General features: G+C 35.9%; 1 long non-coding RNA gene and 1 pseudogene across 1 annotated transcript; one reads left to right on the forward strand and one right to left on the reverse strand.

Moving 5' to 3' along the window:
- Positions 1 to 241: 241 nt before the first annotated feature.
- On the reverse strand, positions 242 to 6,318 carry LOC107870367 (annotated as a pseudogene).
- On the forward strand, positions 1,353 to 7,939 carry LOC124898716. The gene is made up of 2 exons (XR_007055433.1): positions 1,353 to 1,456; positions 6,832 to 7,939. It is a non-coding gene; the product is annotated as an uncharacterized LOC124898716 (long non-coding RNA).
- Positions 7,940 to 17,413: the final 9,474 nt, after the last annotated feature.

The following is a 17,413-nucleotide window of genomic DNA, read 5'->3' on the forward strand; positions in this document are numbered from 1 at the left end:
AATAGATACAATTTGATGTTAAGTGAAAAGTACTGTCTATGTATTATGCCTTTAATTTATGTGCTATTGGCCTAATGACCACGAACAACAACAACATACCCAACGTGTTCCCACAAATAGGGTCTGGGACTGGGGAGGGTAGGGTGTACGTAGACATTACCCATTACCCTATCTTTGAGGGGTAGCAAGGTTGTTTCCGATGCACCCTTGGCTCAAATGACCACAAAGACAATCCAAGAACTCGAAAAAATTAAGACCTCATATTAGCCTTAAGTCTCAGTGAAGTTAACAAATCAATTGGTGAAATATCCTAACATTAAAATAACTAAATAATCCAAACCGCGACGAAACAGTTACTTTAGAAAGGAAATAAAACAATCTGATAAGGAATACGCCCTATAAAATCTTGCATCGACAGTGTTGAGGTAATCTCAAAGGTTGCAACAAACAAGCTTTTAAAGCCTAACTTGCACGGACGATGCCATACCCGTGTTGAATTCTCCAAGAAATGCAGTACTTTTGGAGAATCTGATACGCACCCGCTGACATTTATAAAGAATCCGAGCAATATAGCTTAAAGCTAATGTCATTCAAGTAGATGGCTTGGAGTTCTTGAGAATTTGGCATCTGCTACTGAAGTTTCCCATTTTATGCAAGCCCCTCCTCTACAATAAACAATTTTATAATAGGTATTAGGACAGAAAAAAATCTCATCAGTGGGGTCTCTCCTACCTTTTGGATAGAGAGGTTGTTTTTGATAGAATCTTGGCTCAAGAAAAAGCATATTGAAAAGTAGGTCGGAAAAGGAAAGAATAAAAGTGAAGAAACCGGCAAGATACAGCAGAAAGAAAATACATTCTGAGAAAAAGACAGGAAACAATAGATAGTAATAAAAGACGAAGGGCAAGAAACTAAAGAAGAAATACTACAATTACAAATATGGAAAGATAGGCTAGACAACGCTCTACTACCTACTAACCTTGACAATGTTTAATTAAAATATTCATGATTGTATGAGTATCAAGTTTATTTACACACAGTTACTTATAGTTGGTTTTTAAGTATCATGAAAAAGCAGCAAGTTTGTACAAAACTGAGATAGCATGTGTATAACAAATCAAATAAACGGTCGGTATAGATTGAAATTTTATTTGTAAGTACCTTTGTGATTTCGTAGGAGGTGAAAATATGAATGTCCATCAAAAGCTTGAGAGTAGCCTCGAACAATCATGTATAGAAACCTGGAAAGCGATTACGCGCCTCTATTTCCATTTTCATTGTCTCAAGGCGAGCAACATGTTTCATTCTTTGTGGAATCTCCTGCAGCTTCGAACAAGCAAGCATACCAAAACCTTTAATCGAAGGCATACCAGTTGCGGCTAAATGCCTCCTTTGTAGGCTCAAAAGTTTAGCTAAACGGAGGAATTCTAGCTGAACGAAGCTGTTATCACTGCAGGTAATTTCTTTTCCTTCATAAGCACTTACTAAATCGAGATTCCTTAGGTTTGGCAACATTACCAGAATAGGCATTGGATTCTCTGCGAGTCCTGAATTCCAAAGCGCCATCATTGTGATGGACTTGGGCAACTGATGTGAAAGAGGCAGTTTTTCTATTCTCCCCTGTAGCCATAATTTGGTGAGGTTTCGACAAGAAGAAAGTGGTTCAAGGGGTGGAAATGGTTCACCAAATTCGCAACCCAACATGAGAGTTCTAAGGTTTTTCAAGCTGCCAATGACATTTAGTGAGTGAGAGCTCACAACTTTTTCCATGACTAATTCTTGAAGATTGAGAACACCAACAGCGTCTTGATCTTAAAAGTTATCAGAACGAATGTATTAAGAGTTTGTAGACTTGTAAGCTTGCTGAGTTGCACGTGTTCTTTATATCGAGCTGTTAGATGTCTTAAATTTATCAGGTTAGACATCTGGGAAGGTAGCATACATGAGCTATGACCAGGGTTCGAGACTTCAAGTGTTTGTAAGTTTTTAAGTTTGCCAATGGACGATGGGAGTTTAAAGTCGTTAGCACCTAGCAAAACTAAGAACTTAAGATGGATCAGATTGCCTATCGCATCAGGTAGTTCAGGTTGAGTGAAACAGATTCTCTCCAAATCTAGCACATATAGATGTTGGAAAATATTGCAGTAAGAAAGAAATTTCTTACTGTCCCAGCTACGTAATTCTACATCAAAGAACAAAAGTGACCTTAACTTCAGCGTCGAAAAATCAAGTGAGGTACCTCTGTGATTGAGCATGAATGGCATGTCGGTGACTGGAGAGGGGCACAGAGTACTTTCTTGGATCATAAATATCGAACAATTTTGACCTCTGTGGCCTTTTTCACGGCAAGATCCGGGAGTAGGTCATGAATTCTACATCCAATGATGTTTTCCCAAAATGTTTTTGCCACTTGAATCAAGCTTCGTTTAACGAGCTCATTCAGGAAGTCCTCAGCGACATCCTCCATTCTTTCTTCCACTCTATATATGAAGCCCTCGGCCATCCACAGACGTGTCAACTTTTCTGTACTGATGACTGTCTTCTGGAAAAATACCAAAGTAAAGAAAACATTTCTTGAGCTCAGTTGACAAATCATTGTAGCTCAATGATAAAATGTGAGAGATCTCAATAGAGTTATTCCGCATATGGCGCCAAAGGTGTGCCTTCACCTTTTTCCATTCCTCTAGACTTTTTTTCTGGGAAAGCAAGCCGCTTAGTACAAAGATGGCAAGTGGTAAGCCTCCACATCTTTCCACCATTTCCCTAGCTATTTCTTCCATTGCTGGAGACCATCCAATTTTGTCAAACTTGTTTACCTGACACGCTTTCTTGCAGAAGAGATCCCAACTTTCTTCCTGTCTTAGGAAGCGAAGTTTATAGGCTAAACCATTGTCATCCTCACTTTTAGCCACATCCTCCTTGCGCGTCGTAATAATAACTCTACTGCCATTCTTGCTATCTGTAAGTGCTCTTTTCACGCTTTCCCATGCTGCTTTATGCCATACATCATCAACCACCAAAAGATATTTGCGTTCTTTCAATAGATCACAAAGGTAAAATTGTAGATCTCTCTCCGTCATCTTCTTCAACAAATCTAGAGTTTCTTTGGTGCAACCCTTGACGGATTTTTATGATACTTCGGAGGAGATCGGGGGTGTTGAACTCTTGAGAAACACATATCCAAGCACGCGTTGGGAAGCTAGTGACGAGACTAGGGCAGTTGTAGAGGTTTCTTGCAAGAGTGGTCTTGCCTATACCACCCATGCCATAAATGGAGATGACACTTCGACGAGACTCTTCTTTGAGAAGTTCAGCAAGAAATCTTTCTACAACATCCTGAAAGCCAACAAAAATATCCTGGTCATCCATCTAGGAGGTAGTTCTCCTTAGTGTTCTAACCAGGTCGGACCGATTGTTAGGCCTATTACTTGGCCCTTCTCCTGCAATTATATCGATATTTCTAATACCATAAGTCTCTCGCCTACGAGAGATATCCATGACTCGTCGCTTGAGGGATTGGACCTCCTTGCTGACATTATAGAGTTGGGTTTCCTTCCTACAGATGCAAGCACAAGACTTAAGACGACTAGCAAATACATGGTCGCTACCTTCTCCTGCCACGGAGCTATAAGTCTCCAGTACAGCGATAGCATCATTAGCAACAGAGTTGATTTCAAACGCCCACTGTTGGACTCTTTCAACTTCATTTTGATTTTCTTCTGCATCTTTAAGGAAAGATTGCATGAAGAACAGCTCATTTCGCAGCCATTGCACGTTATCTCTCAGACTTCTGCGCAGGGCAACTTCTCGTATGAGGAAATCGCCCAGCTTTTGAATTGCAAATGACACACCTGCATCAGCTGGCAAGTTAAAAAACACTATAACTTTGAGTATGCACATCTAGACGAGTTAGACACAACTCATCTCCACTGTGTCAATTGAACACTCCAACTTACAAAATGATACCTCCAACATTTATGTGTTACGTCAGCGTCGGGTGTCCACGAGACACAGTAGGGACAAGTTGGAGTATTTATGTCACGACCTGAGCCGAGGCCTTGGCCGTGACGAGCATCCCGAATCATGAAGGTCCGAGTGCCCTTCTCTATCTGGCAATCATGCACACCATTCATATACTATAAAGAGAATGCAGAAAACAAAACGGAATCATGGTCATCCAATTTCAACAAAACCATACGGTTATAATTTCAACAAGACCCAAATCCATCTAATTCCTGTCTGCGAAATCTCTACTAACTGAAAGAAAACAACTTCTGTTCGAAGATCGGGATAAGGCCCCCGGTCGGACCATGAACTAAAAACAATGAAATCATGAGATAAGACCTTCCGGAATAAGGGAGGCTCACCAACTCCAATCGTCTGACAATGGTCTACAGCTTAGCGGGACCCCGAGACTGATCCTCAGATTCTGAAATATAGGGGGTCAATACAAATGTATTGGTACGCAGAGCAATCCAAAATAATGTATTTATATATAACATAAGTGAGAACAATTTATGAAACATTTTACATACAATATATGAAAATGCATGGCATACTTAAAAGACTTTGAAACATTTCTTGAAACCATGACTTACTCTTTATCTTACTTCTGAGTTAGGTGGTACACCCTACAACTCTACAATCCCACGGGCTATATGGAATCCGCCCTTAACTCCACGGCCAAGCCCCCAACTCGAGTTTGTCGCAAGGGTTGGAGTCTCTATCTCTAATACGTCAAGGGGTACTGGCCAGCGTATGGTCCCTCTTGGGAATATAATAAACCCGTATAGGCAAAACACGGTTCCCGGCAATGAGCCCTTACACCCAAATGCCTTCTTTGGGTAACCACCTAACTCTCTTTATGCTCATTTTTAACTCTTTAAGACATGCATTCTCAAAAATCAAAATCTGAAGATCTTACTTTTTTATGACATTCATCTGATTGGTATCGTCATACCAAGACTTGCAAGTCATATCTTTAAGCCATAACATATCAAGTTACAGTCTCTTTATTCAAAGTAATGTTTAGACCACCAAAATAGTCAAACAGTACAAGAGAACTCATATTTCCAAAACATATGTCAAACTATGCAAAAATCCTCTCTTTTCAACATTTCAACAAATGGTGGTCAATTTCTCAAAATAATCATTCAATTCTTTCGATTATCACATTCAGCCTTTACAAACAAGAAATATCCCTCTCTTCAATTGACAATTGACGTAAAATTCATAATTGATAGCACAACCCTTGATTCATGCTTTAAGATATGCAATTGAGTAATCCATGACTTATTAATCAAGAAATAACACCATGATGGAAAATTCATTATTCATGCTTTCAATTCATGTATCAAATCTGTAAACATATATATACATATACACGAGAAAATCAAGATTCAAGGGAAGGTCTCAAGACCAAAACATTATATGATTAAGAAGGATTCATAATGCATATTCTTTAAATTGTTCTCAAAACCCTTCATAAATATATGATTTATAAACCTTGAAAATTTAATAAAACAATTTCAGCATACCCATGTAGTTTAGAAAAATCTCACGTACCTTAGATTACTTAGGTTGAAGGATGGAAATCCAAATCTTGATTCTTTCTTAGAAATCTTGAACTTAAAAATTGATTCTTAATCTTTAATGGAAACCCTAATTTCTCTTGTTCTTGAGAGTGGAGAGGATTATGAGTAATGATAAACTGATATTTTATCAGTTAATAGGGTTTAATGCGTGATTTAAGCCATGGGGGTGGGGTTTGAGGTGAGAAAAATACCAAAATACCCCTAAACAAACAAAGAAAATTGCAGAAATCTTCAGTTGACGACCAGTCAACCCGTCAGTTAGGTGACGGCTCGTCACCTAAGTCGTCACTTTCAGGCTTGAATTCCCCCTTTACTGTCCTAGGCTGACGACTAGAGCTGATGGGTCGCCACTTAGTTGACGGCTCATCAGCTTAGTCGTCACCTAAGAGATGGCTTATCAACGTAGTCGTCACTTAGTTGACAGACAAACACTTCGAAGTAAAATGAGCATAACTTTCTACTCTGATATCGGATTAAGGTGAAACCGATGGCGTTGGAAATAAGACTCAAAGACCTTTCATTTGATATATAGTAGTCCCTCTAACTCGTTATATACAAGAATTTATGGTCGATGAAATTCGACCTAAGTTTTGACGTTCACTAAAACTTAATCGATAGAAGCATTCTCAACTCGTCTTTGAGTTAGGAGATATTGGTGACTTAAATTCATATTCAAAGATATATGAACAAGGAATCATTGGGTTCGGGTCCATACGCATAGCAGCGACTGTTTGAATTCTAGCCTGAAAAATGCGGGGTGTTACAGTTTAGTTTAAACTTGCCCGTTGAGACCAACCTGAGACGTCTAGATGTGTGCTTTCAAAGTTTGAGTGTTTATTTATTAGCTAAAGCCAAGTTTGAGTGTCTGTCACGAATTATGCCTTATATTTAACTAATACTCCCTTCGTTTCGGAATAAGTGAATTGTTGGGGTATTATTGGTGTTTCAAAATAAGTGAATCATTGAATCTTTTTCCAAATCAAATCTTCAATCAAAAGTGAGAAATCATAATATCGTATAATAAGCGTAGAAACTGTGGATCATAGACGGACATAACAAAGCTTGAGTGGGATTTTGAAACATGGGTCATTTTTGTGTCTTTTTTTTTTTGCCAAGAGGCTATTTTTGTCATTCTCCCATTTTATTTACTTCCCATGTCTTTGGCTGTTTTCTATTTTTGTTATTTTTGGTTTCTTATCTGTTGTCCGGTATTCACATTGGAGCTTAACTAATTCAGATTTGCACTGGGAAGTCTCACTATGGGAGATAAAGCGAGCTTCATACCAAAGACTCCATACCCAGGGCTTGAACTCGATACCTCACTTACCGCTCCACCACATCTTTGGTGGTATGTCATTGGCTATTAATTTCATTATTTTTCAAATAATCAAAATAAAGTAAAATTAACCAATCTTTCTTCCAAATCCACTCACTCATGATTTTTCCATTAACGAAGACATGAGGGATCCATGAATATTATTATTTAACTCAAGTAATTTGGATTTTTATATAATTTAAAACCTTATGTATAAGAATAATTTGTGAAAGTTTTATAAATATTGAACAAAAACAAAGCATAACACGATTCATTTAGTTCATTTCCTCTAGCTCAGCATAACCTGAATATTGGAGTTCGATTAATTTAAATTTGTGCATTACAAAGGCTTTTTTTGCACGCTCAAGGCTCAAACTCAAAACATCTGATTAACAGTAGAGGAATTTCAACCATCTTACGACAACTCAAGTTGATCCAACCTGTACATTAGATAGAGAGCGGTGTAATAATAGAAATAGTATTATCTTCAATTCATGTGTAAATGTTTTTTCAACAAATATTTTTAATTACTAAAAGAGAAAATATTAGTGTAAAGATTAAAATATGTCAACCGTACATTTGTTTTTGTCTTGTCGTAACAATCCAAACCTAGGATGTATATAACACACCGAAATGGAATTTGCCTAGCGTGTTATATACATCCTAGGCCCTCAGCGACTTAGCGTCCTCCCTGAAATAAGTGGGATGAGCCTAACCGTACTTGAACTCCAAGGTTTGCCCCACTTGTGTGGGGGTAATATCAGCTTAGAGACATGTGGCATCAACAACAAGACCAGCATGAAGCGTCGGCGCAACGAGGAGCGTTGAACCTCGAAAGGCCTCATCTGAGATGACCATGATAGAGGTGACAACTCGTATGGGTCTGGGATAAGGGTCGGGTTTATCAGGTGTGCAGATAAGCTCATACGGATCTGACCTGTATAGGAATATTAGTTGGCGCCTTCTAACGGATTAGACGCTAGATTCGTTCTCTTACCTAACTTTGTTTATCGACGTTCTATTTCATTTATTTTCATTATCTAATAACAATTAGGCGTAAATCAGACGTAAAACAAGATTAAATCACAACGTGGGATTAGACGCTAGATTCGTTCTCTTACCTAACTTTGTTATCAACATTCTATTTCATTTATTTTCATTATCTACTAACAAGTAGGCGTAAATCAGACGTAAAACAAGATTAAATCACAACGTGGTTCTTGACCCCATACAAATTCATTTAAATCGATTTCAGGGTAGACATCATGGTCACCCAAAATAACATGCATAGTGACTTTGATATCTTTCATAAGGCACGGTCCATCCCTATCATGATATTGTCCACTTTATACCGAGGTCTCCACACAATTTTAAAATATATCACTAGCACTAAAACTTATTTTATATATTCCGTATATCTCTTTCATGTTTTTTTCGATATACAATTTGTCCATGGTGTTGCACTTTGCAACGAAAGGAAAATCATTAATTCATCAACAAAGAAAAAGAAGAGAGAAAAGACACTTCCTTTAAATTGAAAATGAAAAAAAGTAGGATGAGGTGTTCTACGTTTCCTTTAGGGACCAAAGCTTGACATTAATTAATAAAAGTTAATCCAATAAATTCACTCAATCATTTTTCTAAACAAAATTATATATATATATATATATATATGTTGAATAATATATTCGAAAAAAAGGCAACGGAATTGAGTAGCAACCAAAGAATAAAGCCATGAAGAAAATTAAAAAGTAGTTGTTTTTTTTTTAAAAAAAAAAAAAAAAAAAAAAAAAAAAGAGGACTTCGTGGAGTCTTCCACTCCCTCTTTAAAATAATATGCAAATGATAAAAAGAAATGAGACCAAGAAAAAAACGATGTTCACACAAATAGTCGGACAGATTTACTATGTACTTATTCTATCTAATATACATGAACTGTACTATATACATATATTATGTATACATCCGTTGACTAATTTTAATTTAACCAGTCAAATGAACAACTATTTAGATAAATTCTTCACGTGAGACCAGCCAAAACAATGAACAAATGGTCATGTTAATCTAAATTGTGACATTAAAATAATTAAATTTGAGACAGATTAATATTTGTGATAAATTGCAAATCAATACTTTTTTTTAAGTTCCAAACGTTTTTTTCCCTTTCTATTTTTTCGTTCAACATTACCACACATATAGCATCATACGTTAGATTGTTATTTTTATGTTAGTAATGCAAAAATTATAGTAGATGGATTATGTTTTTTCTGAATGTTTATTTTAATGTTGTAAATTAGTCATACAAAACATCATTTAAAATATGTATTTATTGTTTCAAAAGAATAAAAGACTGTTTATTATTATGAAGATTAGTTTTGTCAATGAAAATATTTGCATTCTTGTTCCGCATAAGATTAACATTATATATATTATATTTCCCTATAATTTATTCATGTATTGGACTATTGGTTAAGAGGAAAACAAAAGTAACAACCAAACATTATAAATTAATTGCTGAATTTTACTTAAATGTTAGTTTTTGTGTGAAGTTCAGTCTTTTTAGTTTAGTTTTTGTTTGAAGTAGGGTTGTTCAAAGATCGTAACCATTAACCCAATGGCAAAATTAGTTTATTGGCTTAATTGTAATGGATTATCGGATTAATGGTTGGAGAATGGATCAAAATTTTATTATTAATGGCTTATTGGTGTTGGGACGAACTTCTCAATTTTTTTATCGGGTAAACCGTTAACCCATTAAGAATTATTATAATTATATTTTTACCCTTAGATATATAAGTATTTTTTGTCAACCCAACATATAAAACTCCATTTATTATTTTATTCACTTCTTAGTTTAGAAAATAACATGTCACTTCCTGTGACATATAATCATAAAGTGCAGTTAGACTCCCTAAAATGTAAAAAAAATCTGAAATTAATTCTTAAATCAAAACATAAATTATTCTTGACAATAGAAAAGACCACAATAAAAATGAAACAACTCAAATGTATCCTTCACAAAGTTTGATATAAAACATAAAAATTCAAATACTATTAAAGTTTTAATTTTTTTTCTGTCAATCCAGTAATTAAAAATGTTTCTACATATATTATAGGTCTTAAAGAAAATTCTTATTTGATTTGATGTTTTAACCTATTAAATAACTACACGAACAAAACTCAAGAAGCCTAGAAGATTGATAAATAGACCAAGCATAGTATATAAATAACTTAGTCGGTGAAGAAACAGAGAAACTACCAATAATAGCTCGATAGTTCATTCTCTCTTAAATTTATCTGTTACACCATCCGATAACCGTTCGTTAATTGCTAATCCGCTACCGAACCAATCGTTATCTTATTGGGTGGCTAGCGGATTAGTATATTTAAAAATCGATAACTAATAAGTCGAACCGCTAAGCATAATTATCCAACCAATCCAACCGATATGCAGCCCTAGTTTGAAGTTCGGTCTTTTAAGTTTACTTGAATAAATATGACATCTCAAGCGAATTCCATATTGAAAAATCACAGAAGAAATATTGGATATATAAGAAAGCAAGTCTTAATTAGATACTAGTAACACGTTTTAAAATCATCCGAATCAAGGTAAATGGCCTGTTAACTTATGGTTATAGTTTTAGAATTACTCCGCATGCAACTTGAACGATGGTGGAGCAAACCTCAATAAGAACGCCGAATCCTAAAGGATTGTACGTAACATCCTAGGCAAATCCACATCAACAAAATATGAAAGAAATATAGGTATATAAATAGTGACTCATGTTAAAGTCGTGAAGGCCTGCATCCAAAGTGGACAACATCGTCACTAATAATTAGATATTAAACTAACAACTTCATTTCCTCGTAGCACTCCTCTTTTTATGTTTAACAAATAGATTTAGAAAGAAAATGCACCTTATCAAAGGGAGGTATTGAGGATATCCTATTTTTATTTTAGTAGTTTAGTTCTTACTTTTCTTCAACAAGAATGCTTCATTAGAAAGTGACAATCAGATTAAACTATTTTAAAGTAAGTTGATAACAAGGGTGTGCTTGGTAAGAAGAAAAAAAATTATTCGAGAAATAAATGATTTTTTAAATTACTTTTTTGTATTTGTTAGTAAATAAAAAATAGTTCCAAAAATATTTATATATAATTTAGACAAAAATAACAGGGGTGGGGTGCAGGTAAAGTGTGGTGGTGGTGGGGATGGGTGCTACAGGGATTAGGATGTGTTGGAAAGTGAGAGGAGATAATTAGTATGAAATGATACTTGTAGATCTTGTTTTGCTAGAAAAAATATTTTTTGAATATCTTAACGAACCAAATATGAAAAAATAGAAAAATATTTTCTGATTGTACCTAACACACAAAGTTTTAGGAGATTCTAAAATCTTGACCTTGGGAATTGCATCATAGTCAACTTATCATGAATAAGTACTAATCAAGTTAAACTATTTTAAAACAAGTTGAGAACGAATTTTCGCAGATTCTAAAAGGCTTGACTTTGAGAGTTACTCCCTTCGTTTGATTTTTACTTGTCACAATTTGATTTCTCTTATTAAGAAAATAATAATTAATATGACTATATTTATCAAAGTATCCCTATTAACTGATATTTAGTAATTCCTTCATCTCAAATTATTTGACATGTTTATTTTTTGCACAATTCTTAAAGAGAAATAAATAAAGGGTGCAAATTGACTAATATGATCTTTTTAATCTTGATTAGATGAATCTTCTTCACTCAATGGATATAGTTGGAAAAAAAGTGGTTAATTATCTCTTGAATTCTTAAACATGTCAATTACTTTTAGAAAAAAGTTTTTAGCAAAAATGTCAAATAATTTGAGACAGAGGAAGTTTTAGGTATTGAAATGATTTGGAGAATAAGTAGGCATTTGAACATGTCATTTCATATCTGTGATATGAAATCATGAGATGAAATCAGCATTTGGTCATGCGATTTCATCTCATGATTTCATATCATGACATGAAATCCCAAATTCTCCAAAGGAATTTCAAACCATGATTTGAATTTTCAAATATAAAAATTAACCCACAAGTTTATATTTTATAAAAAGAACCCCACCATTTATATTTATCAACTATTTATTTCATATGTAAATGAAATTTATAGTTCATATTATTATTTTTATCAATTTTAAAATTATTTATATGTCATTTAACTATTACTTTCATCAACATATAGCTCCATTTGGTCATGAAAAATATTCATTTTTTTTAAAAAAATCTTTTCAATTTATGAAAGAAAAATTATATTTGGTCATAAGAACTCCAAATACAACTTGAAGTTCTATTTGAAAAGGTGCAAACAAGTCTCTGCTTTCACTTTTTTTTTGTCAAACAAAAAAAATTTATTTAACCAATCAGTATTATGTACAACTAGCATTGGAACTCAGCTAGTAATTCTCAATACATCATCAACCTTATCTACATAACCTATCAACAGACTAAGTCGAGACAATGGGAAAACAATTTAAATTATTAAGGCAACTTGCCTATTTACATTTTTTTTTGTCCTAAGATATGCACTAACATCACACAATATCTAATTATATCCTTCTGTTGTTGCTTCTTTGAGTTGAATCTGTTGTTGTTTCTTTCAATCCAGATTGCATAGACAGCTGCAGCAAACAGGATCCCCAGTATTGTACTTCGAGGGATTTAATTCTTCACGCTATTTGATAACCATTGAATTTTCATTCTCCAACTCCCAATCTGTCTATTAAATCCCACCCATGTGAGTAAGGTTTTCCATATTTGATGAGTAAACATACATCCGAAGAAGAGATGATCATGTATTTTCATAACCTGTGTTTTACAAAGGACACAGTTTGTAGGCACCTGGATGCCCCATTTGAGAAGTCTATCAATAGTGGTGAGTTTATTATGCAGTGCCGACCACAAAATAATTGATGTCTAGGAACAAGATCCTTCAGCAGCACCAATCTTTTCCATTCCACCTTTGAATATTGAGGCATAATTGCAACATAAGCCGATTTAATGTTATACCTGTTTTCATTATGTACCTGAGTGTGAGTCCATTCTCTAGTTGCAAACACCTTTTTTATGACCCAACTAGCTTGTGTTGGAATCTCCATGTTCTTAAGATCCCTATTCTTGACATAGTAGCTACGTATCCATACTACCCATAGTTTGTCCTTCTTATGAGAGACTGCCCCAAGTAGTTTACCAATAGCTGCTCTATTCCATCTACCAAACTCTAGGATAATTAACCCACTAGCAGATTTTGGTTGATACAATGTATTCCATGCCACAAATGCCCTGTTGGATTTTTTATTAGAACCATGCCATAAAAAGTTTCTGCAAATACTAGTAACCATTGATAGGACCTTTTTTAGCAATAAGAAGATTTGCGCCCAGTAGGTTTGAATTTCAAACAATATAATTTTTATGAGTTGAACACTATTGCCATAAGATAGAAATCTAGCTGTGGACAATGAAATTTTATGAAGTGCAAATCCGTACAAAATTTGAATAATATTAAATTTAAAATATATTAATTCCAAATAAATATTGTGGATTAATATAATTGGATTAATTAGTTAAAGTCCAAACACATATGGATTTAATTAAAGTCCAAACCTCAATCGGGCTAACATATTAATTTGGGCTACAAATTACTAAGCCCACTTTAGCAAGCCCAAGCTGTCATCGTGCTCTAGAGGCCCAATTTGGTATCACATGTCAAATGACGTGGCATGTCAAGTCAAGTGAAAGAGTCAATGGGACCATGCCATGTGTCAAAATGATGCAGTAAATTAAAAGCCCATAAGAAATGTCATATCACTTAAATCTGATTGGTCAAAGAAAGTTCATGTTTATCATGACTCTTTACTCCCTACAACTATAAATAGGGGCCTCATAATTCAGAAAAGGGACCAACAAGTTTAAGAAGAAGAAAGAGAGAGCTCGTGGATCAAAGCAGCAGATTTCTCTACAAATTCATGAACAAGTTCAAGCTCCAAAATCAAGACTACAAGATTAAAGAACAAGCTCAACGACCCTTGAATTCAAAGTACAAGTCGAGATCAAGTTCATCAAGTCTTCAAATCAAGTTCAAGTTCAAGATAAAGACAGCAAGATTCAAAAACAAGCTACCAAGCCCTTGGATTCAAGCACAAGTCAAGATCAAATTCGTCAAGTTCAAGTTGAAGTTCAAGATCAAGCTCGAAGCCCTTGAATTTATAGTTGAAAAGGCAAATCGAAGGAATCAAAGAGATTGTAACACTCACTTATTGAAATCAATAAATCAATTGTTGCAGTATTTTTCTTGTCTCGATTATTTTTTTGGTCTCGAGAATTTTACTATCCAACAAATTCTGGCACGCCCAGTAGGACGATCTCTACCTCTCATCTCAATTTTTCAGACTTTGAAGATTAAGAACGCTGAAATGACTTCTAAGAAGATCAACTCTCAATCGACTGCTTCCAAGGCTGTTGATTCAAGGTTCTCTGCTGAAGTGAAAAGCATCCTAGGTGTTACTTTTGGAAGTTTAGGAGCTGTCACGAGGAGCAAGGCAGGCTTGCTAGGACAACAAACACATCTAGTGTCGTTCGTGCCAACTCCAATTTTTGAATCTTTAACCCCAAAAGAAACGAAGTCCAATACAAGTGCTTCGGGAGGAGGAAGCAGTGTCATGGAGTCGCTTAAGAAGACTCTTGCTCTATTTGAGCATTCTGGTTCCAAATACTTTGGCGTAAAGAGCAATGGCCGTTCAACAAATGAGTCATCTCCACTTACACTGCATAAGTTAAGCACTTCGAAGATCAACCTACGCGATAATCTATGTTACTCCCCAACGTCTCCGGCGATCATGCAAGCAATGGTAACTGATGCCTCGTCTATAGAGGAGCAGCTTGCGAATCTGACAAAGGCAATTGAAGGCCTGAACAACTATGTTCAGAACCAAGAAACTAGGATTGATAAGATAGTAAATAGGGTGGAAGGCTTGATAGATGGAGAATCTAGCCATGCACCAGGAAAAGCTCTAGAGGTTCATGAGATAGAAAATCCTATGAAACAAACACCACCGACTAAAGAGGTGCAAGTTTTTGCTGAAGAAATGATCCCGATTGGGCAATTGAGGGAATTTATTGAAGGGACCCTCAAAGACAAGTATGATGTTGACACCAAGTCTTCCTTTGCATATGTCAAGCCCTACACTGCGAGAATAGATAGCCTCAAAATGCCTGCCGGCAATCAACCCTCTAAATTTCAACAACTTGAGGGTAAAGGTAATCTGAAACAACATGCCGCACACTTTGTCGAGACATGTAATAATGTTGGAACTTACGATGACTATCTTGTCAAACAGTTTGTTCGTTCCCTAAAAGAAAATGCCTTTGATTGGTATATGGACCTCGAGCCTAACTCTATCGATAGTTGGGAATAATTGGAACACGAGTTCCTAAATCGATTTTATAGTATAAGGCATACAATGAGCATGATAGAGCTTAGAAATACTCGGCAAAGAAAGGATGAATCGGTCATTGACTTCATCAATCGATGGAGAAATGCTAGACTAAATTGCAAAGATAGGCTCAGCGAAGCTTCTGCAATAGAGATGTGCATCCAAGGAATGCACTGGGAGCTTCTCTACATCTTACAAGGCATTAAGCCTAAATCCTTTGAAGAGTTAGCTACCCGTGCTCACGATATAGATTTGAGCATGTCTTCTGCTGGAAAGGGGGCAACGCCTATTCATGACCCTCGAAGGGAAAGGATAAGCAGGAACCCAAAAGATGGGGCAAGTTTGTTCTCAAAAATGAAAACAAGGAGTCCATGAATGTTGATGTGTCTCCTGTGAAGGTCACCATAAAGGTAAGCAAGAATCAAAGTGTGAAGACAACTTCTGGAGCATATCCGAATCAGAAAACTTTAAAGGAGATGCAAGAAAAGAAATATCCCTTTCTTGATTCTGATGTTGTTGAGATTTTCGATGAACTTCTTGAGCATAAGCTCATTGAACTCCTAGAGATGAAGCGTCCCAAAGAAGTTGGAAGGACCAATGACCCTAATTATTGCAAATATCATAGGCTTGTAAGTCATCCTCTTGAAAAGTGCTTTGTCTTTAAAGATAAAGTCATGCAACTGGCAAAAGAGAAGAAGATTTTCTTCGACGATAAGACGGCCAGTTCTCATCAAATCTCTATTACTTTTGGCTCACTCGACCCAGTCCAAATATGTGTCGAAGAGCATAATAAGAAAATATTAGAGCCTGACAGGTCTTCAGCTGACGAAGGTAATGACGAAGGTTGGACTCTGGTAACGAGGCGCAGATGTAGAAGGATAAGTCTACGAAATAATTCATCCGAGAAGCCAACCAGAAGGAGAATAGTAAATAAACAAAGGAAACAGAAGTTGATTGAATTCCCAAAGAAGACAAGGGTGATGGAGCTTCACCACCAAAAACCTCAGCGTTCGATGACTTTAGAGGAATTCTTATCGAGTTGGTTTCAGACTGCCCAAGTCAACCTTGAGGCGTCTTGTTTTAATACCGCCAAAGAGGGGGCAAAAGGTAAGAATCTACCCATAGAGGTTCCATTACATTCCGAAAAACTTTCTGAAACTCTTACCGAAGAGGCACATGTGTGTGATACAAAAATCACATTCATAAATAATGATCTTCTGCTTGGTGAGGCCCTACATAACCTTCCCTTATACATGGTGGGTCAAATTCTAGGAAAGAAAATTAATAGAATCTTGATAGATGAGGGATCTGGAGTCAACATCCTGCCTATCTGCACGATGAAGGAACTTGGCATCGCTACTAGCGAATTGGATGAAAGTCATATAATGATCCAAGGCTTCAACTAAGAGGGACAGAGGGCCATGAGATATATCAAGTTGGGGATTCGTATGGATGATTTTCAATCAAACCCATTGATGCATGTAATCGATGCCAAAACTTCATACAATATATTGCTTGGTAGGCCTTCGGTATACAGGAAAAAAATTATCTCATCCTCTTACTATCAATGCTTGAAGTACCTCGAAGGCACAGTGGAAAAAAAGATAGTTACCGATGACAAGCCATTCACTAAAGCTGAGTCACATTTTGCCGATGAAAAATTCTACTTAAAGAAGCATGTTGTGGATGAGAAAAGTGTTGATGATGTCACCAATACCAAGTGTGATGATCTTGCAGCCAAGAAGACCATGGTGACTATTGAAAAGGTCGTCACCAAGAAGCCTCTCTCCACTTCAAATGAAGAAAGCATCACTCCTATTAAAAAAAGGCAACTCTTGTTCTTCGCTACGTGCCAAAGGTAAAGAAAGAGAAAGATCACCCATCTAATGCCCAAGATAATGTGTTAAATAGGCTAACTTTACCTATTAGGAAGATTTATGCGATAAATCCATCCTCAAGGCTAGCTGTGGCTCAAAATCCGCCACAAGATATAAAACTCCCTACGAAGTGGACAAGAGGGCTTCAACCCAAATGCAAACAA

Source organism: Capsicum annuum, chromosome 5 (genome assembly GCF_002878395.1).
Source record: "Capsicum annuum cultivar UCD-10X-F1 chromosome 5, UCD10Xv1.1, whole genome shotgun sequence".
NCBI lineage: Eukaryota > Viridiplantae > Streptophyta > Magnoliopsida > Solanales > Solanaceae > Capsicum > Capsicum annuum.